Below are 27,428 nucleotides of genomic sequence, written 5' to 3'. Positions count from 1 at the left end.
GTCATTGTGCTTAAAAGTTAATTGTGATGGTGATCCCCATATGAAGTAGAACATGAGGTTCATTCCACAGTGTTTCCTGAAATATTCAGGCCGACTATATCGACAACTAATGCTCCGATAGAAAATTATTTCTTTTGCTTGAGAAAAATAAAAGATTATCTTCACAGTGTCCAGCATGAAGAAGACTGGCAGTATTTTCTCTGATAAGATGAAGACTAACTTCTGAGAAATCTAGGCTGTAGTTCTTTATTTGAATGCGATTCCTTTAAAACTTGTTTTACGTCGCATTGACACAGATAAATCTTATGCCGACGATGGTATAGGAAAGGGCTAGGAGCGGGAAGGAAGCGGCCGTAGCCTTAAGGTACAGCCCAAGCGTTAGCCTGGTGTGAAAATGGCAAACCACGGCAAACCACCTTCAGGGCTGCCGATAGTGGGGTTCGAACCCACTATCTTCCGCATGCAAGCTCACAGCTGCGTGGTCCTAACCGCACGGCCAACTCGCTTGTTCATTTGAAGACGATGTGATTGATGACTTTGCACAAATCGGAGAATCCAGCCAATTTACTAGGAGCAGGCTAAGTGTGAGTTGATTAATGTAATTTATACTGTCTGCGTGATCTTCAACGTACTAAACTACTGGCCTGCGTGCTTATCATTTTTGTTTGTTTAGCAATACACACCGTAACGTCACGGACTGCTCAAGGGTTGCAACAAACGGCATTTACTCAGGCCAAAAGCTGCCAACAACTACTGCAGAACAATCACTTGAGTACGACTTTCTCGAGCAGTGACGAACATACGTTAAAACAATAGTTAATTATAGTAAATATAGTACCGAGGTCGATAGCTGCAGTCGCTTAAGTGCGGCCAGTATCCAGTATTCGGGAGATAGTAGCTTCGAACCCCACTGTCGGCAGCCCTGAAAATGGTTTTCCGTGGTTTCCCATTTTCACACCAGGCAAATGCTGGGGCTGTACCTTAATTAAGGCCACGGCGGCTTCCTTCCCACTCCTAGCCCTTTCCTGTCCCATCGTCGTCGTAAGACTTATCTGTGTCGGTGCGACGTAAAGCAACTAGCAAGGAAAAAGTAAATATAGTAACACTATTGCGCATGATCCAGAAACAGAACCTCATGTTCTTTTTCTCTGCTCCAAATAGATGACAACATGTATCGCCAAATTTCTTAGAACGCAGTGTAGATGCTTCTAGTATCTCAGCTGCTGGAGGTTGAAAGTTAATTATGCCTGGTGTTTTATTCAAAATCCCGATCAGGAATACCACATTTTCAGTGAACTTCCTCTCTCTGCTGTACGGCTTATCTCGCAACACCTCTCAACCTTCGTGACAATATCCCTTTTCCTGCACGAAGGAGAGACTGATCTATGTTCCAACCGAATGTTTCCGCAACGTGTAGTGCGCGATGGAGCATGCGCACAGCCCCACGTGTCAAGTTGTGTGGCGCGAGCTGTAGCTCTAGAAACTCGATAAGGTCGAGCAATTAATTCAAAATGCATTATTTCAATGTTCGTTCTGCATAGTACGGCACATATGTTTTATAGAGAAGTTAGTGATGTCATTTTATGTTTAGGTAACATTCCCGAGATTTTTACAATAATAGCTAGATTACATAGCTCAGTCTAGAAAGCAGGTTGTATTTCTAGAGTAGGCTACTTTCCTGCAGATATCCTGTAGCCGGTGAGCTACGTATTGGAGATAGACATACGCTGCTGATTACTTTTTGTAGATCTAGTTAAAATCTAAAAATAATGTCCTTGCCGCTTTTGCTGTTTCCCAGACTTTTTTGTGCGCGAGGCGCCCTCTGCATATCGCAGACATGTCCAAGGACGCCGTAGCCACATAAAATAATACTGTATTCAGTAAGCAAAAAGCAGATTTTTGTAATGTTCGATTGTATTCGTATAATTTAGGACTAATATGTACTTTCCTTTAAACTTGCCGGCCCCGTGGTGGAGGGGGTCCCGGGTTCGATTCCCGGCCAGGACAGGGATTTTTACCTGGACCTGAGGGCTGGTTCGAGGTCCACTCAGCCTACGTGATTAGAGATGAGGAGCTATCTGACGGTGAGATGGCGGCCCCGGTCTAGAAAGCCAAGAATAACGGCTGAGAGGATTCGTCGTGCTGACCACACGACTCCTCGTAATCTGCAGGCCTTCAGGCTGAGCAGCGGTCGCTTCGTAGGCCAAGGCCCTTCAAGGGCTGTAGTGCCATGGGGTTTGGTTTGGTTTGGTTTGGTTTGGTTTGGTTTGGTTTGGTCCTTTAAACTTCATTTACATAAAGATACTTTATATATGCATAGAAATTATAAAACAATGTAACACTTCGGTAATAACTACAACAGTCTGGATCTGAAAACTTTCTTGAGAAAGTGATCATAGTACAGTTGTTGGATCAATGGTGCCCCTCCCCCCTCCCCCCCCCCCCCAGGGATCCGCGGACTGCAGTTTGGGAATGACTGTTGTCTCTTTTACTGCATGAGCCTCCTTTGAGGGTACACTTAAGGACGTACCTCCTGAAACTTTCTTAGTCAAATATTGCGAAGACATTCTCTTTCCTTCTTCTGAACCGTGGAGTGATCTGCCCTCGAGGATCAAGTACTGTGAGATATTGTCTGGCATCAGATGGCTCTTCACTCCAGTGTTACATTTTCATTACCATTTGGAGTCAGAACTCGCTCAGATATTCCAGCCGGCCCCGCGGTGCCTGCATCTGATCTGGTCCCCTCGGTTCGATTCTAGACCAGGTCAAGGATTTTTTGTACCTGGATCTGAGGTCCGGTTCGAGGTCCACTCAGCTTACGTGATTACAATTGAGGAGCTATCTGACGGTCAGATAGCGGTTCCGGTCTTGAGGATTCGTCAATCTGCAGGCCTTCGCGCTGAGCAGCCGTTGCCCTTTGACGCTGTTGCGCCATGGTTTATTTAAAATCTAGATTTTTGGATGACTTGAACAGAACTATAGAGATTGAACGTGGAGAATCTTAGTCGTTCATGGATGTATTAGTTCCTAGGAAATCTGATGGATGCCTAGGTCATTCCGTTTACCGTTAACCCTCCTATAACAATACATGCCTTCAGGAATCCTGTCACCACCATCCTTGCCAACTGCGTGCTATACTGAATCCCCTTCTCAGTCGAGGATTAGAAGATGCGCTTCAGTTCCTAAGCAGAACATTCCGGAGCAATAGCTAATTAGTGAAACAGACTAATGAAGTTCTGCGTCCTGAGCTGAATGATAGATAGTCGTGAGATTCTCCTTCTGTGAGTTAGGCCTTCTTTTCATAGATACATTATAGTACATGCAGTAATTCTCAAACGACAATGTTTTAAAGCCTAATATCATCAAAGGTATTTGCTTGCGACTTGCTAATGATCCCCTAATGATCCCCTTGGTCTAAACTGTGCGGGAATATGTATAGTTCCTTGTTGCTGCGGATCTGCTTATGTTGGCCAAACAGGTAGGAAGGTAACAACAAGCGTTAAGGAACGTCCCAGACATTTACGTCTTTGCCAGCCAGAGAAGTCTTTTTTTTTTTTTTTTTTTTTTTTTTTTTGCTAGGGGCTTTACGTCGCACCGACACAGACAGGTCTTATGGCGACGATTAAGTCTTTTTTTTACCGAGCTCGATAGCTGCAGTCGCTTAAGTGCGGCCAGTATCCAGTATTCGGGAGATAGTGGGTTCGAATCCCACTGTCGAAAGCCCTGAAGATGGTTTTCTGTGATTTCCCATTTTCACAGCAGGCAAATGCTGGAGCTGTATCGTACTTAAGGCCACGGCCGCTTCCTTCCCACCCCTAGCCCTTTCCTGTCCCTTCGTCGCTGTAAGACCTATCTGTGTCGGTGCGACGTAAAGCAAATTCTAATTGTTGAAATCCTTTTTTATGAATAAACACTAATTTCGTTAGAGCGGAGTGTCATACGACCCGCTCTTCCATAATGTAATGAGAGTAACATACATTCTAGGCGTTTTGATAGGCCGTACCCCTAATATGCATGTAGATCTCATAGCATAAGTCCCCCTGTGGGTGGGGGCGGTAGAATAACACCCACGGTATCCTCTGCCTGTCGTAAGAGGCGACTAGAAGGGGCCCCAGGGGCTCTGAACTTTGGAACGTGGGTTGGTGACCACGGGGCCATTAGTTGAGTCCTGGCATTGCTTCCACTTACTTGTGCCAGGCTCCTCACTTTCATCTATCCTATCCGACCTCACTTGGTCAACTCTTGTTCTTTTCCGACCCCGACGCTATTAGGTTTGCGAGGGCTAGGGAGTCTTTCATTTTCACGCCCTTCGTGGCCCTTGTCTTCCTTTGGCCGATGCCTTCATTTTTCGAAGTGTCGGATCCCTTCCATTTTTCCCCTCTGATTAGTGTTATATAGAGGATGGTTGCCTAGTTGTACTTCCTCTTAAAACAATAATCACCACCACCACCACTCTCATAGCATAAGCGTTGTGAGGCTAGAGTATACTCGTCTACCCTAACAAAACTCTGGGCTCTATTGATGAAACATGTATAATGCTTCACACTCGAGTCATTCGTGAGGCGAGAGAAACTGGTAAACACCTGAAAAGGCGATGGCTAAATACAGATCAGACAATGAGTGTCGTTCATAGTTAGGAGTGCCAATAAATTTCCAGTGATCAGATTCATTGTTCTTGCTCAAAAGACTATCTTGGTTACAAGATCGAAACTTGTCAGCCTACACTACTTAAACAATTATGTCATTTAGTGGCTGTCAAAGTCTACGTTTTAAGATGAGCTTTCCACTCACTAGTGTCTGATCAGCCGAGTCCGTCAACATTATAATCACCACTACAAGCTTCAGCAGTGTAAGCAACTACAGCTGTACTAAGTCGGTGTAGAACATGGGCGGAGTTATTAGCGCAACGGGTTGTGTTGAACTTTTCAATTAAATTACATAGCGACCTTAATGAAATTTTATCAGATAAAAATCTCAGACAAACATCCTGAGGAAGTTTATAGTCTACTGGTGGTCGCTTCCTGTACACAATCACGATTCAGATACATTAAACTGCTCTGCAACCCACAGACATTCCGAAGTGAGGAACAGATTAACAATGAAATACATTGAATACCCTGTGGGTGGGGTTGGAAGAATACATCCACGGTAACCACTGCCTGTCGTAAGTGGCGACTAAAAGGGGAACCAGGGGCTCGTAAATTGGGAGCTTGGGTTGTCAACCACGAGTCCCCTAGTTGAGTCGCGCCATTGCTTCCACTTACTTGTTCCAGGCTCTGACTTTCATCATTCCCCCTGTGGGTGGGGGCGGTAGAATAACACCCACGGTATCCCCTGCCTGTCGTAAGAGGCGACTAAAAGGGGCCCCAGGGGCTCTGAACTTTGGAGCGTGGGTTGGCGACCACGGGGCCCTCAGCTGAGTCCTGCATTGCTTCCACTTACTTGTGCCAGGCTCCTCACTTTCATCTATATTGTCTGACCTCTCTTGGTCAACTCTTGTTCTTTTCCGACCCCGACGCTATTAGGTTTGCGAGGGCTAGGGAGTCTTTCATTTTCACGCCCTTCGTGGCCATTGTCTTTCTTTGACCGATAACTTGATTTTTCGAAGTGTCGGATCCCTTCCTTTTTTTCCCTCTAATTAGTGTTATACAGAGGATGGTAGCCTAGTTGTACTTCCTCTTAAAACATTAATCACCACCACCACCTGACTTTCATCAATGGTATCCGATCTCTCTTGGTGAACCCTTCTTCTTTTCCAAGCTCGATGGAGCCTGGGGTGTCTTTCATTTTCACGCCCTTCGCGGCCCTCGCCTTCCATATATCCCCTCTGATTAGTGTTAATAGAGGATGTACTTCCTCTTAAAACAACAAACACCACCACCACTAACAAACAGCCGTGCAATTTGATTAAATCTTATAAGGTGCAGATTACTGCATATAGAATTCCGAACACGTCAGCCAGTATGAAGATAAATTCGGAATTCAAGAGGATGAATAGGAGCAAATATTCGTTTATAGGGAGACGAATTAGGGATTGGGATGGTTTAAATCTGCAACTTCTTTGAAAATCATTTAAGATAAGAACAGGTAAACAACTGATAGGGAATCTACCACGGGTACGCACCAGTGACGGGTGAATTGAATAAAAAATGACAGTTCCCTATGAGAATGTGCAAAATGTCACGAAATTGTAACCTATCGTTTCAGATATGATGTAGTTCGGCCAGCAGACGTCATTTCCGGGCCTTCTCTCCTCTAAGTCCTGCAGCCAGAAAACAGCACTTGCACTTCTAACAGTCGAAGAGATACATTCAAATATAGGACTAAATCAGGAATGCAAACTATCACTTTTTTCTTCATGTCCAGCAATTGGCCGCGGGGTTTGAAACATGTACCTAGCAGCTTACATTCGGGAGAGAGTGGGTTCGAATCCCACCGTCGGGAGCCCTGAAGATGGTCTTCAGTGGTTTCCGATTTTCACACCAGGAAAATGCAGTGGTTGTACCTTAATTAAGACCACGGTCGCTTACTTCCTTCCCACTCCTAGTCCTTTCCTATCCCATCGCCGCAACCCCTCTGTGTCGATGTGACGTAAAGCAGATACATTTTACTAAGGATATTTTAGATAATGAAGGGAAGGAGAATGTGAAAAGTGCCGAGAGTTAACAATAAAGAAATTCCTGGCCTGGTTTTCGCAGACGACATCCTTCTGTACCGTGTAACACCAGTTGGTAAGGCAAAGCAGCATCACATAAACTGCTTAATGTTCCAGAAAATGGAATTTAAAAATTAACAATAAGAAAAGAAGCGTAATGGTATGGAAATAGGGAAATAACCTAAAGGAAGAATAACAAAGTTCCTCCGTAACACAAAGAAGCATGGATATGTTTATAGGTCTAATACGTTCAACATCAACATGTCTTTACGTCCACCAAAATGGCGTCGTTCTTCCATCCATATGATATGACCAACGACCTGTATTATACCTATACTGCATAGGCTGGCTGGAAGGGTTCGTACAGCGTTCCTAACTGACGAAAATTGCAACACGTGCGCCATGTTCCCTGGGGGCATTCTTCAGCTGTCAGTTGTCAACAATTATACGAATTATACATCCTTGCTGCCACCAGAGAACATGGCGGAGCAGCTTTCAACTTTCTTCAAAGATGGCAGGTCTTCCACCAGTCTATGTAGTATGAATGACGAACACTGGTTGCCTTGGTTACGGTGTCGCGCTAATTTCAGATAGATCCCAAGCCCGAAAGTCACATCCGTGTTAAAAGAAATGTGGCGGATAGAATTAGAAGTGCTCAAAACAATACAATATCTAGAAAGAACAAAAGACCAACACACATGAAAGGGCTTGGCGCTCCATCTAGTACGTGATATTTGGAGAAAGAGATGCTTAATACTGAATGTAACGTCTTGAACAATATTCTAAAGGTAGTAAAAAACGAGATGTAGGTAATACGTTCTGCAAAATAATAATGCGGTTATCGGAAAGTAGTGCCTTTGCTGGCGGGACCTAGTGTTTACAGTGCACTATGTCTTCTGGTATAGGCTAGAGCAATTTTGTTACTTTCATTGATCTGTCTCTGTCTTATCCTTGGCTTTGACAATATGAAAGTGACTGAGGTATGAGTGATGCTATTAATACCAATCCTTATGCAGCCAGTCCCTGTTATGAATGGTGTGAAACTATTGCTCATAGGGTCGGTTGGTTCATGCATGTCAGTCGGCTTGGCACACTGATATGTAATAGCAACTTCTGGCTCAGTGAGGAAAGCAACGGGAAACTACCTCACTCCTCATTTCCCTAGTACGCCTCTTCAGTGATGCCTAGGCCATCTATGACAGCTGATGGCGAAGCTGTTGAGGATCCAACCAGCCTTCGGGCTGATGATTAAACATACATACATACATACATACATACATACATACATACATACATACATACATACATACATACATACATACATACATACATATACATACATACATACATACATACATCGGAAAGTAAGCTAATAGTTCAGTTAAAATGTGTGAAGGTTTAAGTATACAAGCAGATATATATAGAAAGGTAACAACATATTATTGGAAACGAGAGGAAAATATTGAATTTATCTTACGAACATCAAATGAAACAATCTACCCGGTGATTACTGAGTTCAAGTTGAATAGCATAGGAAGGGACACTGATAGAATGAACAGATTCAGAACTAATAAAAGAAGCTGAGTAAGAAAAGTAACTATTGGAGTGAAATATATTGAGAAGCAGATGTCAGAATGTAGGACCAGAAGAAAATTACTGGAACTCTGCGAAATTATCCAAAAGTTTTCAATAATGAAAGCAAGACTAACGAATAGAGAAGTAAGAGGTATGGTACGATGGTTAATGGATAATAAGGGTCGAACAGAGACATATGAAGCGAAATGTTGTTTGTTATATGGAGAAATAACAGAAAGAGCACAACTATTGATAGTATATAAGAAGACAGGCTCACGTGGGTAGTGAATCCAAAGCAAAAACAGAAGGAGAGAAAACATTTCACACAGTTGTAAAGTTAAACAAAAAAGGGATCACATTTTTTGCATTAAAAAACGACGTGTCAAAGGAAAATAAGAAAAAATAAGTGCTAATTCAACTAATGAATATCTTAGAATATATAACACTGTTTGACATCCAGGAGCAAAAAGTGACGCGCATGAACATTTACTAGGTTTAATGTAGCAATGTATGTATCAGAAAATAGGAGTCTGAGGACTGCTTCTGAGTGCTAGAAATATTGTCGAATGGCGGCAATCGTACAGACTGAACAGACAAAACTGTTACCACGATTATAACATTTTCACTGGCAATAATGAGGAACCATTTGTATGGTTCATTTCATTTCCTCCTGATAGCATAAAAAAGGGTTCATATTCTTGAGTACATTAATATTTCTTTTACGAAACTTGTCAGCTATTCTGTGTACTTTGACAAACATATATTCGTGTCAAAATACTTGTCTCTGCTCAGTTTCAGGTGATCGGTAATTGGCTTGGTGTACCTTTCCTCTCGCAGCGTACTTGAGCTAGTAACGGAAAAGTAAGGATTTTCACCCCGCACCGCTCAAAGCGCAGTTTTGTTGTTAGAGTTACGCACATTTGTATAGGAAATGTAATTGAAAATCCTGTATGCATGCTGACAAGACCTACAGTTCACTGTTTATCGGTTAGACCACGAGCTGAAACACAGAAAACTGTTGGACTTGGGAAGAAAATGCAAATGAACATTTTTGTAGAAAACTGAATTCGAAGTTCAGACTTTTAAGAGTTCCAGTAGCCAATCAATCAATCAATCAATCAATCAATCAATCAATCAATCAATCAATCAATCAATCAATCAATCAATCAATCAATCAATCAATCAATCAATCAATCAATCACCATTAACCTGCAGTTAGACCTGTCGCCCGGATGACAGATTCCCTATCAGTTCTTTAGCTTAAATGATTCGAAAGGAGTTGGGAATTTATCGTAAATTATTCCAATTCCTGCCCTTCTTATAAACCAATATTTGTCGTCTTGAATTTCAACGTTGTCTTCATACTGTGATCTTTCCTACTTTTAAAAATACCACTCAAGCGTATTCGTCTACTACTATCCTTCCACGCCATCTCTGCACTGATGCCTCGTCTGCTTACTTCCATCCCCCCTATGGGTGGTAGAATAACACCCACGGTATCCCCTGCCTGTCGCAAGAGGCGACTAAAAGGGGCCTCACGGTCTCTGAACTTTGAAGCGTGGGCCCTTAGCTGAGTCCTGACATTGCTTCCACTTTCTTGTGCCAGGCTCCTCACTTTCATCTATCCTCTCCGACCTCCCTTGGTCAACTGTTGTTCTTTTCCGACCCCGATGGTATTACGTTTGCGAATCCTAGTGAATCGTTCATTTTCACACCCTTCGTGGCCCTTGTCTTTCTTTGGCCGATACCTTCATTTTTCGAAGTGTCGGATCCCTTCAACTTTTTTCTCTGATCAGTGTTATATAGAGGATGCTTGCCTGGTTGTACTTCCTCTTAAAACACCACCACCTCCTTACTTCCAGTTCTTTCCAGCCGAAAGTTTGTAACATTTTCGTAACTCTACTCTTTTGTCGGAAATCACCCAGAACAGATCGAGCTGCTTATGAAGCAGTCCTAGTGAGGGTCCCACTATAGACTAATTGAGGTCTAGCCAGTGACTTTTACGCCCTTACTACGTACGACCCCTAAATACCCTCATAACCGTATGAAGAGGTCGGTAACTTTTATTTACAGGCCCGTTATAATGACACCTAGGTACTTACGGTGATCCCCACCAGTTATTGTCAACCCATCAACAGAGCAATTCTACATTTAACAAAATGTTACTCCCCGAAAAGGAGTATAATATAGCCTGCAATAACGTGGGACAAATTTTAATTCTCCCGGCGAAAGAATTACTCAAATCCGTTGAGTGTTTCCTGTTATCAACTTCCGTATGCAAATCAACTTTCTCTCTTAATTATACGTTTATAATAATAAGATGAGTGTACCTGCGGTAGCCTCGCCGTCCATCCTGTCCTGTCCGCACAACACTGGTCCACTGGGAGGCTGTCGCTATCACGAGGAGGGGAGGGGAGGGGGCAATGTGTGGTGGCTGCCCTGCTAACTAAAACGTTCGTGTCCGACATTAGCATCTCTAATGTGACGTTCATCTCCTTGCACCTGTCACTCATCCAGTGTTGGTCACCTTTCTTATGTAACACGTCTCATTGCCCATACCTAAGTTCGTTACCCGAATCGCGTTTCATTTCCGAGTCTATTCATCTCAAGGACCTGAGCATCCTTACAGGTCAATTCGCTGCGATACAAGAATGTCCCTGTGCAAAAATCAAATTGTTAACGATTAATTTATTTGCATCTAACGAATCGGTTTAGAAAGACATCTGTCGGCATGTGAAGGATTCAGTGCCCCGAAACTGACTCGGGGTCTATGAAATTACCACAAATGTCATTCCACGCCGTCTCTCCGCTGACAGCTCGGAACATACCACTTAGTCGAGCAGCTCGTCTCCTTTCTCCCAAGTCTTCGCAGCCCAAACTTTGCAACTTTTTTGTAACGCTACTCTTCTTTCGGAAATCACCCAGAACAAATCGAGCTGCTTTTCTTTGATTTTTCCAGTTCTTGAATGAAGTAATCCTGGTGAGGGTCCCATACACTGGAACCCTACTCTAGTTGGGGTCTTACCAGAGACGTATATGCGCTCTCCTTTACATCCTTACTACAACTCCTAAATACCCTCATAACCATGTGCAGAGATCTGTACCCTTTATATACAATCATATTTATGTGATTACTCCAATGAAGATCTTTCCTTATATTAACACCTAGATACTTACAGTGATCCCCAAAAGGAACTTTTAACCCATCAACGCAGTAATTAAAACTGAGAGGACTTTTCCTATTTGTGAAACTCACAACCTGACTTTTAACCCCGTTTATCAACATACCATTGCCTACTGTCCATCTCACAACATTATCAAGGTTATTTTTCTTTACTCATATCATTTATATACAAGAAAATATAAAGGTTCAACAATACTGCATCGAGGATTTCCCCTCTTACAGGATTGGGATCGGATAAAGCTTCGCCTACTCTGAGCATATCTCATGCGTGTTCAAGGACCCCTTAGCCACTGCATTGAGTAAACAAAAAAACAGAGTTATTTGTAACGGGAGCGTGTTTGATTGTATTCCTATAATTTAGGACTAATATGTACTTTCTTTGAACGTTTAATTTAACTTCATTTACATAAAGATACATTATAAGTGCACAATGCGACACCTGGCTAATTATTACAACAGTGCGGATCTGGAAACTTACTTCACTTGCGACTGTTGGATGAATGGGACGGATGGTGACACCAAGTGGTTTACAAGCGTAGTCACTCTACATGAGCTCTGTTTCTGTACTTTGTGTTCATTTGTGTGAGAACATAAAATACACACTCACACAGGTATGTTGTGAAAGGCATTAAATACAGTATTTCCTTTCTAGACATTGTAGGGTATAGGGGATCTCACGGACCCAGAACTCGATCAGAGACGTGGAGTTGTGATACATTCATGGAACTTCCTCGAGCTAAACATGCCACTCCATTTGATTCTCCACCCACTTCAATTCTCCGCCTACTTCAATTTATTTTTCACATTCTCTCTGCCAAGATAGCAGTTGATGTTTCTCAAGGGAGGGCAGTTCATGTTCAGTTTCAGAGAAGGGATTTCTGATCCACGAGATTATGTCAATCATGTGGTCTGAGTGAGGATACTCGCATTTCCAAGTGTGTCACAATTATATCACTAACAGTGCCTTGTATTTTTTCTTTATTCGCTCCTGACTTGTACCTTCTATCGGCTAAGTTAAGAGTTACATAATTATACTGTATGTAAGTTATACAACAGTGAAGACATACTTCCTAAATTTAGTATAATGGTCTATGAATTGTGTGTGTACAATAAAATTTCACTCTTTAAATATATACTTTCAACTTGCATTATTATTGCAGACTCCTTGGATTATCGTCGCGGCCACCCACGGCTCCGCGGAATAGCTGCTCTAGAATATGATGAATAAAAGAGTCTTCTATATGTCTCTCAGTCATGGCCATCCAACAATACTTCACGGTTGCTAGGTAACAGGGCGCAAACCGATTTTGTATCGCTAATTCACACGAATAAGACATTGTTTGTCCAACCCTTGTCCCGTTTCTCTACGGCGTCGGGTATGAGGTGAGGTGAAATCTGTCGTGGCAGGTTTTTACGACCGGATGCCCTCAACAGAGGAGTTAATCAGATGAAATGAATGACTTGTATATAACAGTAGGAAGGGAGAAGGTGAAAACCGGTGCCGGCACATAGCCTACTCCTGTGGAATAGCACCAAGGGGGTCTGCTCTTAATGTCCCCACCCGACGGACGAATCCCCATGAACAGCGTCATAAGCCCTCACTCTATATGAGCACTGCGGAGAGGTTTGGAATTTATTCCAGACTTTTGGTACACAATCTAGTGATGAGAAATTGTACACCACCACCTCCCCTACCCTCCCCTGATGGTGAACATTTTTTGGATCAACGGGACTCGAACCGGCTAACCACGGTGTCAGATCATTTAGACTTGAACGCCTTAACGATTATGGCCACCAGGCATCAGACATATTTATGTCAAAAGAACTGTCCTGTAGGATTTCCGTGAGGTCGCGTGACGCGCTACATAGTAACATTAGGTCAGGAGTAAGACTCGCTATACAATGACACACATTTGGCGCATCGGAATTTAGAGTCAGAAGTCCATGTGAAGAAAATAAATTAAAAATCTCATATTTTCGACCCCACATAAGTTCGTCCCTAAATTTCGTAGGACAACTTGTAGGCACCATATGGACTTCAGAGTGAAGTTTCTGAAGATACCCCACACTCAAGACGGTCGAACTGTCCATTTTGTAAAAAAGGAACTTCGAATTTTGAGTGCTTCTTTGCCCTGATATTCTTTTTCTCTTGCGTCATACAGGGCTTATCGTGACGTTGGGTTAGGACAAGGCTAGGAATTAAGGCACAGACCCGGGGTTTGCCTGGTATGAAAACGGGAAATATTCTTCAGGACTGCCTGCAGTGGGGTTCGAACCCACTATCTCTCGAATGGTAGCTCACAGCTACGATTCTTTTGCGATTGAGACTGTCCTGTCATGGGGATGTAAGTCGTGTTAAATGTTCAAACTTTTGATATCGGTACGGCTGTTGGTTTTGGAGTTATTTCACGCAAATCGAATCACATACCTCAGAATTGGAATATTTTTAATAATCCCTGGCCCAGCTGGGAATGGAACCCGAGGATCTCTGAACCGCAGGGGATTATGCACCAAGAAGCTGGACTCCGCACATCATCAAAGAGAGACCCGTTGGTCTGCCATCTGGTGGAGTAGAACAGAACTTCGACACTGATATGCATGCAGCGTAAGTGACGTAAATAAAACTGTCTGCAGTTCGGCAGCTGACGCTGTACGATTATTGTTCTTAATGCGTCTGTCTCCTTGGTTGAAGGTTCCCGGTCGGACCAGGGATTTTTAACTGCATATGCTTAATTCTTCTAGCTCGGGGACTGGGCGTTGTTCGTCTTAATACACAACTCTTAAAACAACACAGAACACTCCACACTACCAACCACCAGGGAAACATGGAATACTGAATACATCCATCCACATAGGACATTAAGTACGGCAGGCACACGTTAAGTGCTACCCCACTTATAACCACATCACCCAGGTAATGACGTGAGGTGCTATGTGTCAATCAATCAATCAATCAATCAATCAATCAATCAATCAATCAATCAATCAATCAATCAATCAATCAATCAATCAGTCAATCAATCAATCAATCAATCAATCATATGCATTTAAGGCTCTACGTTGGGATAATAAAATTCATCGACAGAATCCCCTGCCTGTTATAAGAAGTGACTAAGTTTGGTGACCACGGGGCCCAAAGCTAAGTTCTGGGAGCTTCCACTTACTTGTGCCAGGCTCCTCATTTCCATGCCTCCTATCGGACGTGTTTTCTGATCCTGATGTATTAGAACACTCGAGGCCTAGGGAATCTTTCATTTTCACGCCCATCGTGGCCATTGTCTTTCTTTGTTTCGAAGTGCCTGACCCCTTCCATTTTCTCTTTCTGATTAGTGTTAATGGAATAATAATGTTATTTGCTTTACATCCCACTAACTACTTTTACAGATTTTGGAGACGCCGATTTGCCCGAATTTAGTACCGCAGGAGTTATTTTACCAACGCGAGGCTGATATTTGAGCACGTTCAATTACCACCGGACTGAGCCAGTGTTGATAGAGGATGGTTGCCCACTTGTACTTCCTCTTAAAACACCATGTGACAGATTCCCTATCAGTATTTTCTGAAATAATTTCAAAGAAATTGGAAGTCGAACATGTCCCCTGGTAAATTATTCCAATCCCTACTTGCTCTTCCTCGTATGTGTCGTCTTGAATTCCAACTTTATCTTCATGTTGTGATCTTTCCTGCTGAACCTTATGCGCCTACAACTGGTGCTATTTCAGTTAGTCTAACAGACAATGAGGCACTTCCAGCCGCTCTAGACAACCTGGTACCACAAGATCCCTAGAAAAATTATACATCCTCAAATTTCCACGAGGAGGCCAAGCTAAAGGGGAAGGGGCGAATCCAAATCGGTGGCTCAGGAGAAAAAGAGCTTAAGTAGACCTATGCAAGCGCGTGCTTGTTTCGTGGAGTGAAAAACTCGTTTTTCCAAAGGCATAGGGCACATGCAGCTTGCTAGGTGTATATTTGTGGCGCAGTTAGGGCTCACAGCCCTTTCCTACACTTACTGACTTCGATTAGAAAGTACAGCACTACATTTATAAAATATAATAATACAAAGTCGCTTCAAAAAGTACAATGGAACGTTTCCCTTCGCGAAAAGCTAATGATGATGAATATATCTTACAATAAATGAACCTCAATGTTATATCAAGGAGAACTGCAACTCTACGTGTAAGGAACTTAACTTGCAGTCGCAGCATCTTTGGCCACCAAGGCCTACGATAATGTTAATTCCGTCACACATTTTGTCGCTTTACGCCACACAAATTTTCGGATGACCCCCAACCATGAGACATATTCCTGTCTAAGTAAGGTAACAAGAGTTGTCGCACGCAGAAACTTTATTTCACACGCACTCAAGTTATGAGAATGCACATTACGAGAGCACTGATACCACTCTTGCCCATATTCTTGTTCCAACGGTACTCCAAGGCACGGAAGAAATCTGCATCCAGTCGCTGGTGCCACGTCATGACGGCATGAGAAACGACAATATTGTCGTTGAATTGCTTAGGAGCCAGGTGTTTCTCGACTGTCCGAAGGGTTGGAAATCACCGGGTGCGAGATCAGGGCTTGCGGAGGATGGTGCAGATGTTTGAGTTCCTCACCAGCCAAGCGGCAATCAATGTTGTCAGTTACTGTGACACACTGTGTGTGTAGCAGTTCGCAGTAAACGACCTACACTTCTCTCAATAGGCCTCGTGTTCCTGCACGACAACGCTAGGCCACTCACAGCTAATAGCACGTGTAAATTGTTACCGCGGTTTCACATTTTCACTCCAGTAAAGTGTTGGGGCTGAACCTTAATTAAGGCCACGACTTCGCCAGAAGAGTTCTCTGTATCGGCGCGACGTAAATCAAATGTAATCAAACAAGCTTCCTGTGGGAGGTACTTTAACACTATTGTTGATTTGGTTGAGGTTTCTTGACAAAATATGGATTGCATCGTTATCACCACATCTGAAGTGTTGCCAGACTTCCCACAGCACCCAAATCACACATCTCTAGAAATATAATCACTTTGTCGTCCCTTACCGTTGTCTGTGTTATTCTGAACCACCCTGTATGGGCTTACGGACCTATATCGTTTTCATTTGATAATATATACTCTGTAAACCATTGAGATCAGTACAGCATATATTGTTAATAAGAACTTTGCCCTAAATAGTGGGGGGAAAAATATTTCCAAATCATTTGATTTTACCTGGATTTTGAAAATTGGCCGGAAGTACCGCACAGACAGTAAATTGTTCTGTGAAATGTTCATCCGGGGAATTCTTTTTTCTTAACTGTAGTCAGACTTGGGGAAGTATTAACAGGGTCTTAAAACGAAGTAATCTCTAGTTTCCAGCTGTAAGCGTGCTTGAAAAGTCTCTCCATACAATATGCAGTTGTTTGACTTGTACTTGCCTCTCTCGCAACACGCTCCGCACAAAATACCTGCTCCAAATTATTGAAAAATAATTACAGCAATGACAGTTGTTACCAAAATACCGTATTTTATGGTTGGGCCCACGAGAGATGGAGTCTGGCGTTTAGCGCAAGACCGATTCCAATCCTCAGACCGTAATATTTAAAAAAACATGGCGGCCGAAGTAGCCGGATTGCTGGTATTGGCTAACACGAAAATATCACGTGCATATTATATAAACGGCGGTAATTTATCATGATAAATGTAACATGATAGGGGAAATCACTTTTACACGTATGAAAACGCTTCGCCAACAAGAATAACATATATTCTACTAGAAAAGAAACCAACAAGCTGATTATATAGAAATGTTAATTCGACAAATAACGCTTTTTCTTACATTTTACTTCGCCGGATAGAGGAAAATACATGATAAAACTGTTAAAATTATATTTCTAACATCATTTTGATGTTTCAAAATAAATTAAGGTACGAAATTCCTCGATTTATTCGCTCTCATGAGAATTGTGAAACACAATTTGTTGCCGTAGTTTTGAAGTGGTGGACGATTTCTTAAATTCAGCACCCAAAGAACAGGAAGTACACCCGAAATAATGCTGTTATTGGCTTTACGTCCCACTAGCTACATTTGTTACGCTTTTCGGAGATGTCGAAGTGCCGAAACTTAGTCCTGCAGTAGTTCTTTTACATGCCAGTAAATCTACAGACACGAGGATGACGTATTTGAGCACCTTCAAATACCACCGGACTGAGCCAGGATCGAATTTGCCAACTTGGGGTCAGAAGGCCAGCACCTTAACCGTCTGAGTCACTCAGCCCAAGTACACCCGAAATGATTATGTTAACCCAATGAACGGCCCTGGTAATGTTAACGTAATGTTGACGTATGGCATAACAGCACTTCACACAATGATAGTAACCTTAGTAATGAAACGTTCAGACACTAAAGATATAATAGCTTTTTACCCATTAAAGAACATGAGTGCAAAAACTCTATTGACTAAACATTGATATTTAACCACATGGACGAGCTTCAGTTCGGCGCAGTCTGCTTGATAACAGATAACCACAGCATGAATTGGAAGGTGTTAGTAGTGTAAAACCCTACGTTACAAACCCAGCTAATCCCTCTAGGTCACTATTTCCTCTGTGTAACAGTATACAGATTGCCCCAACTCTTACACTTATAAGTTTTGTTATACTCCAAGATCCAGCCAAACATTTCCGCAGGCAAAGCACAGATTATTGTAAAATAAACTTGCATCTAAATCACTCGACACTTTGAAGCACATAGACACTGACGGAATAATAGAGTATCAATTATTTTCTATCTAAATTAATATTTTTCGAGGAACACAAATAGTTTGGAAGTAGAGAAATGGCTTCCCTAACCTCAGACTTATTCTCAAAATGATGCATTCACGCTACAGTTTTGTCATGGACTTCAAAATAATCACGATGTATATTCCTAATCTATTTCTATCTTAATGTTCTATTCCGTAGGGAAACTTAAGAATAGTAGTATGACAGGCATTGCCATAGTTATAAAACCTGGTCCACCTAGTGCACTCATGTTCTTTAATGGGTAAAAACACGATCAAAACAAGCACATTCTCACATTACTGCGTATAATTACAGATCGTATGTGTCCACTGACACTCGCACACTTATATTCTACAAAGAAATTAACATTTATCGTCAACTTTCATCAAATTACACAGACTACATACGATAACAACAAAGCAAAACAAACCCAGATTTCCAACAATTCCGGCTACTCGATTCGCCGTCTTTGAACGATCGAGAGTAGCATTAAGGTCTGAGGATTGGAGTCGGTCTTGTTTAGCACCTCCGGCGAGAAAAACTTGACTAACGCTGCTCGAAAATGGTCTGTTGCTATGGCAACGATAACAGAGATGGAAGCTATCGCCACGTGCGATGACGTGCTCCGTCTTAAATGCTGGAATTATTAGCACGAGTCCGGCTCCATGGCTAAATGGTCCCGGGTTCGATTCCCGGCAGGGTCGGGAATTTTAACCATCGTTGGTTAATTTCCCTGACACGGGGGCTAGGTGTATGTGTTGTCTTCATCATCATTTCATCCTCATCACGACGCGCAGGTCGCCTACGGGATTCAAATAAAAACCTGCACCTGGCGAGCCGAACCCGTCCTGGGATCTCCCGGCACTAAAAGCACGCGCTTAGGAACGGGTCAAAGTTTATTGAATTGCATGAGACCCACATTCAGCCGGTATGAAAGGGTGAAATTCCGCAGAGGGAGGTAACTATGACAACGCAGTTACTGCTTTCGCCGCTCAAATGTCAGACTCCAAATCTCGTGGGCCCAACTATAGTTAGAAAATTATACTTTCTTGATATTTAGTGGACCTGAGATTTATTCGACAACAAAGTATAATGTAGTAGCATTCAACATTCAGCTCTCTGTGCGCGGATGTAATGATAGGTTATCAAATATGCTGTTCGATATTTTTCAAACTTTATTTGAACAGTTTTTTGTTTTACTGTTGTTTACTGTTTTATAATCGAATAAATTATACTAACTGAGACTTCGGTATCGAGTACAGAGTATAGTTCCGTACTTGCTGTAAAATGAAGTACGAACAGCTAAGTGGTGTATGGTTGAGCCAAAGAAAACCTATTAAACAGTATTTGTTAATAATCTTACAATACTGAATTATCCCTTTGTTTATATAATTTGAGAATATGTCACACATTACCTACATGCTTTTGAGGGGGCCCGATGGCAGTTGTTACGGCCTTGATGAACTCTTCTTTCCAGCTACTTTACAGCCCTATTTAATCTCTGTGGCAGATTCAGTACCTCAGCCAAACTTTAAAAATAAAAGTATTTTCTGGTTAGAGACACGAGCATGTGAGGCATCAGTTGCTCCTCATAAATAACAATAAATGTTTCTTAAATATTACTTGTTTGTAGAATTTGAATTTCTCCTCTATTTTTCATTTCTGAAAATATTTTCCTGGAAAGTACTATAAAGTAGGTCTCAAACGGGGAAAGTTTAAATACATGAACTAAGCTAAAAATTCTACTTGTTTCCCTGACACTATTCAGAGTTTGTTTCAGCCGTTCTTCTAACCAACACTCGTCTTTGTTTACGTTACACGTGAGTACGGCAGTGTCCGGTCATAGCGCCATTAACTTCGTGAAATTCTCTGAACCACCCACACATAATGCGTATCACATTCAGTGCAATAATCTTAGCTGAGGCAGGAGAAATACAATAAACTACTTAATACGTGGCGGTTTCAGATACAGGCACACAATTTGGAGGGGTGTCTCATTCGAACTCAGCGAGATGCTGTTGTGCCAATCATTCAGTACTGATCTGCATTTAGGGCAGTCGCCCAGGTGGCAGATTCCCTATCTGTTATTTTCCTAGCCTTTTCTTAAATGATTTCAAAGAAACTGGAAATGTATTCAACATCTCCCTTGGTAAGTTATTCCAATCCCTAACTCCCCTTCCTATAACTCCCCTTCCTATAAACGAATATTTGCCCCAATTTGTCCTCTCGAATTCCAACGTTATCTTCATATTGTGATCTTTTCTACTTTTAAAGACGCCACTCAAACTTATTCGTCTACTAATGCCATTCCGAGCAAGCGGCTGTGCAGTTAGGGATTCGAACCCCACTGTCAGCCGACCTGAAGATGTATTTCCGTGGTTTCTAATGTTCACACCAGGCAAATGTTGCGGCTATATCAACGTCACGGTCGCTTCCTTGCCACTCCTAGCCCTTTCCTATCCCATGGTCGCCATAAGACCTACTGTGTCGGTACGATGGATGCCACAGAAGAAACAAATGAAAACAGGAGGAGTTATTGCCAACTAGAATAAGCTCATAGAAACGGTAAATGAGGCTTGGAGAAGCCTAGGAATTGACTAGAAAATTCACTTCAAGTGATAGCAGATAAAGATGATTTCACAAAGAACTATAATAATAATAATAATAATAATAATAATAATAATAATAATAATAATAATAATAATAATAATAATAATAATAATAATAATAATAATAATAATAATGCTATTTATATCTCACACTTTTCGGAAAAGGCGATTGAAATTTTATGGCCACATTATCAGAATGAACAGTAACTAAAACCAAGAACAGCTGGCTTCGTGAAACTGAAACCGATCTTCAGGAAATCAACATCTCGGAAGATATTATACACAACAGATGCAAATTTGGAACCAAAATCGACAATCACCAGTTTGTTATTTTTTTTACTATTGGCTTTACGTAGCACCGACACAGATAGGTCTTATGGCGACGATGGGATAGGAAAGGGCTAGGACTGGGAAGGAAGCGGCCGTGGCCTTAATTAAGGTACAGCCCCAGCATTTGCCTGGTGTGAAAATGGGAAAGCACGGAAAACCATCTTCAGGGCTGCCGACAGTGGGGTTCGAACCCACTATCTCGCGAATACTACATACTAGCCGCAATTAAGCGACTGCAGCTATCGAGCTCGGTATCACCAGTTTGAAGAGAAACCCAGCACCAGAGCCGAGCCACTATTACTTGGACAGAAGAACGAAGGAAGAAGCTCAGCGAGAGGATGAAAAGATTTTCGGAGGAGAAGAAGGCCAACACATCAGCTAATCTGGTTCAATTGAGCTCCTAATTAGGGCACAACGATGTAAAATAAACGTATTTGCTTTACGTCCCATTAACTACTTTTACGGTTTTCAGAAACGCCGAGGTGCCGGGATATAGTCCCGCCAGTAAATCTACCGACAGATAGCCATCGAGCAGCATCTTCTTAACAAATTAATTCGTGGCCAAGATGCTGCAGGAGGTTGTTACAGATGATTTAATTAATATATTTGGGTATGAAAGAATAGTATCAACGAGACCAGGAGAGGTACAGCTCTCTCTATATAAAAGATACAATTGTCCATACAGATCCCGTATTTCTTCCTAGTTCCCGTGGTATAAGTTTCAACATAAAATTAATTTTAATTGTAAATATTTATGCACCTTGTGGTTCCCAGGCGAGAGCCGAACGAAATTATTTCTATACCAGTGATATCATACCTCTAATTAAAAATCATAGACATTGAATGGTTATTGGCGAGGATTTTAATGCAGTAATCAACGCCAGAGATCAGAACGGGAGTTTTCAGAACTACTGTATAGCGTTAGCAACCCTAGTGAAAGGGCTCAAACTGATAGACACCTGGGAATTACAAGCATCATTCGACCAGTCTGCAAGAGTATGTTGGGAATGCCGATGTGTGCCCTCATCGAATTTTCGGACCATGCAGCATAAATGCAGTGCGTAAAATAAAACAATCAGAGCTGGGAGTAGCTCGGGGAAGGAGTGTATGGAAACTCAATACGAATATTCTCAACAGTGAAGAACTTAAGGAACAGTTTTCTGTGCAGTGGCAACTATGGAGGAAACATACTTCACGTTATAAAACGAGACTTGAGTGGTGGTTATTGTATGGAAACGGTTTAGTGCTCAGTATACTCGACAAATAAATAAAAAATCCGAATTTCTTTACAAGTGCTTACGTCAGCTGTATAGAGAAGATCCTATGAACCCATCAACATATTTCCGGATCAAAGGAACAAGAGTACTTCTCCTCAGTTTATACAGAGAGATGAATAAAGGCCGTAAAATACGAGCAAGAGATCGTCGAAAGAAGACTGATGAAGTGTCATCTCATTCGCGAGAGTAAGCAAAACTGACATCGTCAAGTGGGGAGTCTTCTGATGATGTGAATATCATAAAGAACACAATTGAGCATTACTTTACACGATTGTACGAACAAACAGCAGCAGTGCCTTTTTTGATTCTATTAGAGGAAGATTGACACATGTGGAACAAGATTATCTTATCGAAGAACTGCAGAAGGAAGACATTTATGAAGCCATACAGCGATGTCTACCTAACAAATCCCCTGGAGTAGATGCCCCCTGGAAGAGAATCTTACCTGACTGACATTTTGGCCTTAAATCATGTGTTATATTTTCGACCAAATATAAGTCACCTAAAAGAGGGATTGATTGTACTGGTACCAAAAAAGCTTAATCCTAAATGTATGAAAGATTACAGACCAATTACTCTGCTGAACTTAGATTAGAAGTTACTCACCTTCCTTATGTCCGATGCTTTAGATGCACACCAATCGTAGTATGGAGTTCCCGTTAGAAGCATTATACACTCAGTATGTGCAATAAGAGTCATTATCAGTGATTGTAGGGTAAGAAGGCTGTGTAAACAACTAATATCTTTAGATTTAGATCACTCGTTTGACGGAGTTAATCATACCTATTTAATTGCTGTTCTACGTGCAATGGGACTAGACAACTGATTTATTAACATCCCACAACATGTTTTTCAGGGAGGATCTACGTAAGTCCAATTTAATGGTTTTTCCACTAAAGCAATTAGCATAAAAACAGGAGTAACAACAAGGATGTCCGCTATCTCTTGAACCACTATTGAGTAATATAGCATGTTTACGCGACAGAGATATGATGGAAATCCTTGCCTTTGCTGATGATGTCACCATCATTGTGGACCGCAGAACAAACACACAAGATCAAAACACTATCACTGACTATTGCAATATATCTGGTGCAAAGCTAAATATTATTAAATCGTGTTTCTTAAAATTAGGAGAAAGCCATCTACGTGATAAACATTTGTTAAAGTGGGCAACTGTGCAGAAAGAGATAAAAATCTTAGGACTTAGTTGTTTTAACAGTATTCATAAAATGGTCCAGCATAACTGGGGCAAAACAATGAATGTGATACACGGACTGTTACAGCGCGAAAACTACAGGAATCTATTATTAATGCAGAGAATTCAGTATACCAATACATACATAATCAATAAACTGGGATACATGGGGCAAATCCTACTTATGCCCCGGGAATCATTTATCAAGATAATCTCTGCTATATGATGATACATCTGGCAAGGTTTAATCCTAAGGGTGAATCGTGACATTTTAACTCTGTCAAGACCTACTGGTGGATTAGGACTCAAGAATATCAAGAATCATGTGACAGCCTTATTCCTCAATCGACACATAACATTCTTTATTGGTGAAGGTCATCCGCATTCTCAAAAGTTTCTCCAACAGTGGTGCAGGTTACGCCAGATGCCAAACCCTCCCCCTTTCTATGATGTGAATACATTCGCCCCTCATGTACGATATTTGAGATATGAAATGAACTATCTACCACAAACTTTTATGAACAATAACGTGACGTCGAAAGCAATCTATATGTTTCTGCAGCGTAGCTCCCAGGTTTCAGCAAGTGGAACCGCATCTGGAGGAATATTACACACAGGGTTCTTCGTCTTGAACTTCAAGCAAAGTGGTATATAGTTGTTCATGACACTGTGCCGACAAATTAGTAAACTCTATAATATTAGTATGGCAGAAAGTTCACTACGTACCGAGTGTCGCAGAGGGGAAGACACTCTTCTCCACCGGAATGGACAACTTTAGGTCATTTTACATCTATGCTAGTGTTAGTGATTGCAGTGTACGTGCATACAGTGTTAAAAACCCATGGAATTTGGAACTCTTGACACCATAGTTTGTATCCAGATATCCAAGATGTTTTATCGTCACCAGAAGCTAAATATGTTGAGGAATATAGTCCGTTATAGTACTCCATAATGGAAGACTTCTGTACTAAAATCAATATTAATAATTAAGAAAAACATTTGTTATTTAATCGGTCTTTTGTAATTCTCTGAAATTTATGCTAACGTAATGCCAAAAAGAGTGTTTTGCTATTTTTATATATTTTTATCATTTTCATCATAACTGTTATGTAGTAATGAATACTGTACTAACAAAAATCTCAAGAGTGCCAAGTTATAAGGAGGTAAAAAGAAAATTTATAATTTTTCAATTAGTATATTTTATCAAGACATTGTTTGCTAATTTTGTAATATCATCTATATTATTATTGGTGTATTCTATATGTATACCAACAGTGCCGAAGTATTAGGCAAAAAAACTGTTCATTGTTTCTATCCAAGAACAAGTCGTTACTGGTAATCAATTATTGTCATAGCAATGTAAGAATGTTCAAGAACCAACAAGATAGTGGGAGTAGAAAGGAATTATTATAGAAAAGGAGACATTTACTACGTAAAAATACCAAATGTAAAACTTGAAAAAATGTATTTTATAAATAAAAAGTTGTTAAAAAGTTCAGGATCGAACCTGCCAAGCTGCGGCCAGAAGGCCAGCGCCTCGAACTAATACTGTTCAGTGTGAAGAAAACTGGTGATTATTCAAATTGTTTTTGTCAAGAAAATGTATTGTAAACCCTATAAGTAATCATACAGTACAGGAAGTGTAATCTATACTAATATACCTAGTAAAGTTTGTGTGTAATGGCTAATCTCAGGAACTATTGGGCCGATTCTAAAAATTGTTTTACTAATGTAAATATTCATTATCCCTGATGGACAAGGGCTGTATTTTATTTTCAGAACAATTCGAGGGGGCACGGAGGGGAGATATGAAAATACTAGGCTAATATAGGCGAAATATCGAATTTGTCGTACAAGGACGAGACAAAGCTGAATTTAAGCCCCTTGACGCAAATAACACAACTCGATAAACCCTACGGGCCCGAAAACTGTTTTAAGGCCCTAAAACCAATCGTTATGGAGATATTGGCACCACACTACCCGTACTCTAGGAACCGGATAAAGAAATGAACTGCCGTAACCATGGCAACGCCAGCTCCAGTATTCTTACAGCAGTGAGATTGTCTACAATATATCACAAAAACCTAAAATGTTACAGGCATAAAAATTGGTATTTGGAATCTTCTTTAAAAATAAAAGAACACAAATTTTTGTTTTCAAAAAATCCGCTTAAGTAGTAACGGTGGGGGTTTGAAAAGAAGTGAGGAAGGATTTGAATTCTTTATATGAGGATACATATATCTCAGAAACTGAAGATATTACAGACGTTAAAACTGGTACTTGGGATCTCTTTTAAAAATAAATGAACACATTTTTTGGAAAACCCACTTAAGGGGGTGAAATAATAAAAATACCCGGTGAATTTTTAAAATGAGTATCTTCTTCTTCTACCGTTTTCCCCACACCTGTGGGGTCGTGGGTGCGAACTGTGTCGCAAATGTGGATATGGCCCTGTTTTACGGCTGGATGCCCTTCCTGATGCCAACCCCATGTGTAGGGATGTTATTACTATTGCATGTTCCTGCTGTGGTTGGTAATGTGGTGTGTTGAGTGAATATGAAGAGGAGAGTGTTGGGACAAGCGCAAACAACCTGTTCCCGAGTCAGAAGAATTAATCACACGCGATTAAAAAACCCGACCCAGCCCGGAATAGAACCCGGGACCCTGTGAACCGAAGGCCTCAATGCTGACCACTCAGCCAAGGAGTGGGGCAGTTTATAAAAAAATAGTATTTCTACAGTATATCTCATAAACTTAACATGTTCTTTCTTTCTTGATTCGAACCCCACTTTCGGCAGCCCTGAAGATGGTTTTCCGTGGTTTCCCATTTTCACACCAGGCAAATGCTGGGGCTGTACCTTAATTAAGGCCACGGCAGCTTCCTTCCCACTCCTAGCCCTTTCCTGTCCCATCGTCGCCATAAGACCTATCTGTGTCGGCGCGACGTAAAGCAAGTAGAAAAAAAAACCTTTCTTTCTTAATCTGTTTACCCTCCAGGGTTGGTTTTTCCCTCGGACTCAGCGAGGGATCCCACCTCTACCGCCTCAAGGGCAGTGTCCTGGAGCTTCAGACTCTGGGTCGGGGGATACAGCTGGGGAGGATGACCAGTACCTCGCCCAGGCGGCCTCACCTGCTATGCTGAACAGGATGGCTGAGGTGGGAATCGAACCCACCTCTACTCAGTTGACCTCCCGAAGCTGAGTGGAGCCCGTTCCAGCCCTCGTACCACTTTTTCAAATTTCGTGGCAGAGCCGGGAATCGAACCCGAGCCTCCGGGGATGGCAGCTAATCACATTAACCACTACACCACAGAGGCTGAACTGAACATGTTACAGACGTGAAAATTGGTACGTGTAATCCTCTTTAAAAATAAAGAAACACGTACTTTTTGTTTTCGGAAAATCAACTTAAGCAGGAGATCGAAAATAACTGGAGAAGGAGTTGAATTCTCTGTATGAGGTTACTTATATCTCAATAACTAAGATGTTACAGACGTGAAAATCGGCGTTTGGAATCTCCTTTAGAAATAAAGACCCCCCCCCTTTTTTTTTCTTCCGACTTGACTGTTTCTCACATGCAGAGTTCCATGTCGCATGTTCCAGATTTAGCTCTGCCAGTAGCCTGGTCATCTTAGCCCCAAAGGGCAATGCCACAAACGTGGGTTACAAGGAGGTTCTGAGGTAAATGAAATGCAGTTTTTCGTTGAGGTTTTATACTTCAGGGATTTTCAGATAATGTCTTAGTGCAGTAGCGAGGAACAATTATTATTATTATTTTTTTTTTTTTTTTTTGCTATTGGCTTTACGTCGCACCGACACAGATACGTCTTATGGCGACGAT

General features: G+C 41.6%; 1 protein-coding gene across 3 annotated transcripts in view; it reads right to left on the bottom strand.

Annotated features, from left to right (window-relative positions):
- Positions 1–27,428, bottom strand: part of Ork1 (open rectifier K[+] channel 1) — a 223,157-nt gene that overhangs the window by 138,287 nt on the left and 57,442 nt on the right. For 2 of the 3 annotated variants that reach the window (XM_067155656.2, XM_067155658.2), the window contains exon 1: positions 10,561–10,601. The exons of the other annotated variant lie outside the window; for it this stretch is intronic. The gene's annotated coding sequence lies outside the window, so the exon portion shown is untranslated. Of the gene's footprint in view, positions 1–10,560; positions 10,602–27,428 lie in introns of those variants that run through there. 3 annotated transcript variants of the gene reach the window in all.

Source organism: Anabrus simplex, chromosome 11 (assembly GCF_040414725.1).
Source record: "Anabrus simplex isolate iqAnaSimp1 chromosome 11, ASM4041472v1, whole genome shotgun sequence".
Classification (NCBI taxonomy): domain Eukaryota; kingdom Metazoa; phylum Arthropoda; class Insecta; order Orthoptera; family Tettigoniidae; genus Anabrus; species Anabrus simplex.
This window is presented reverse-complemented; position numbering and strand designations above follow the sequence as displayed.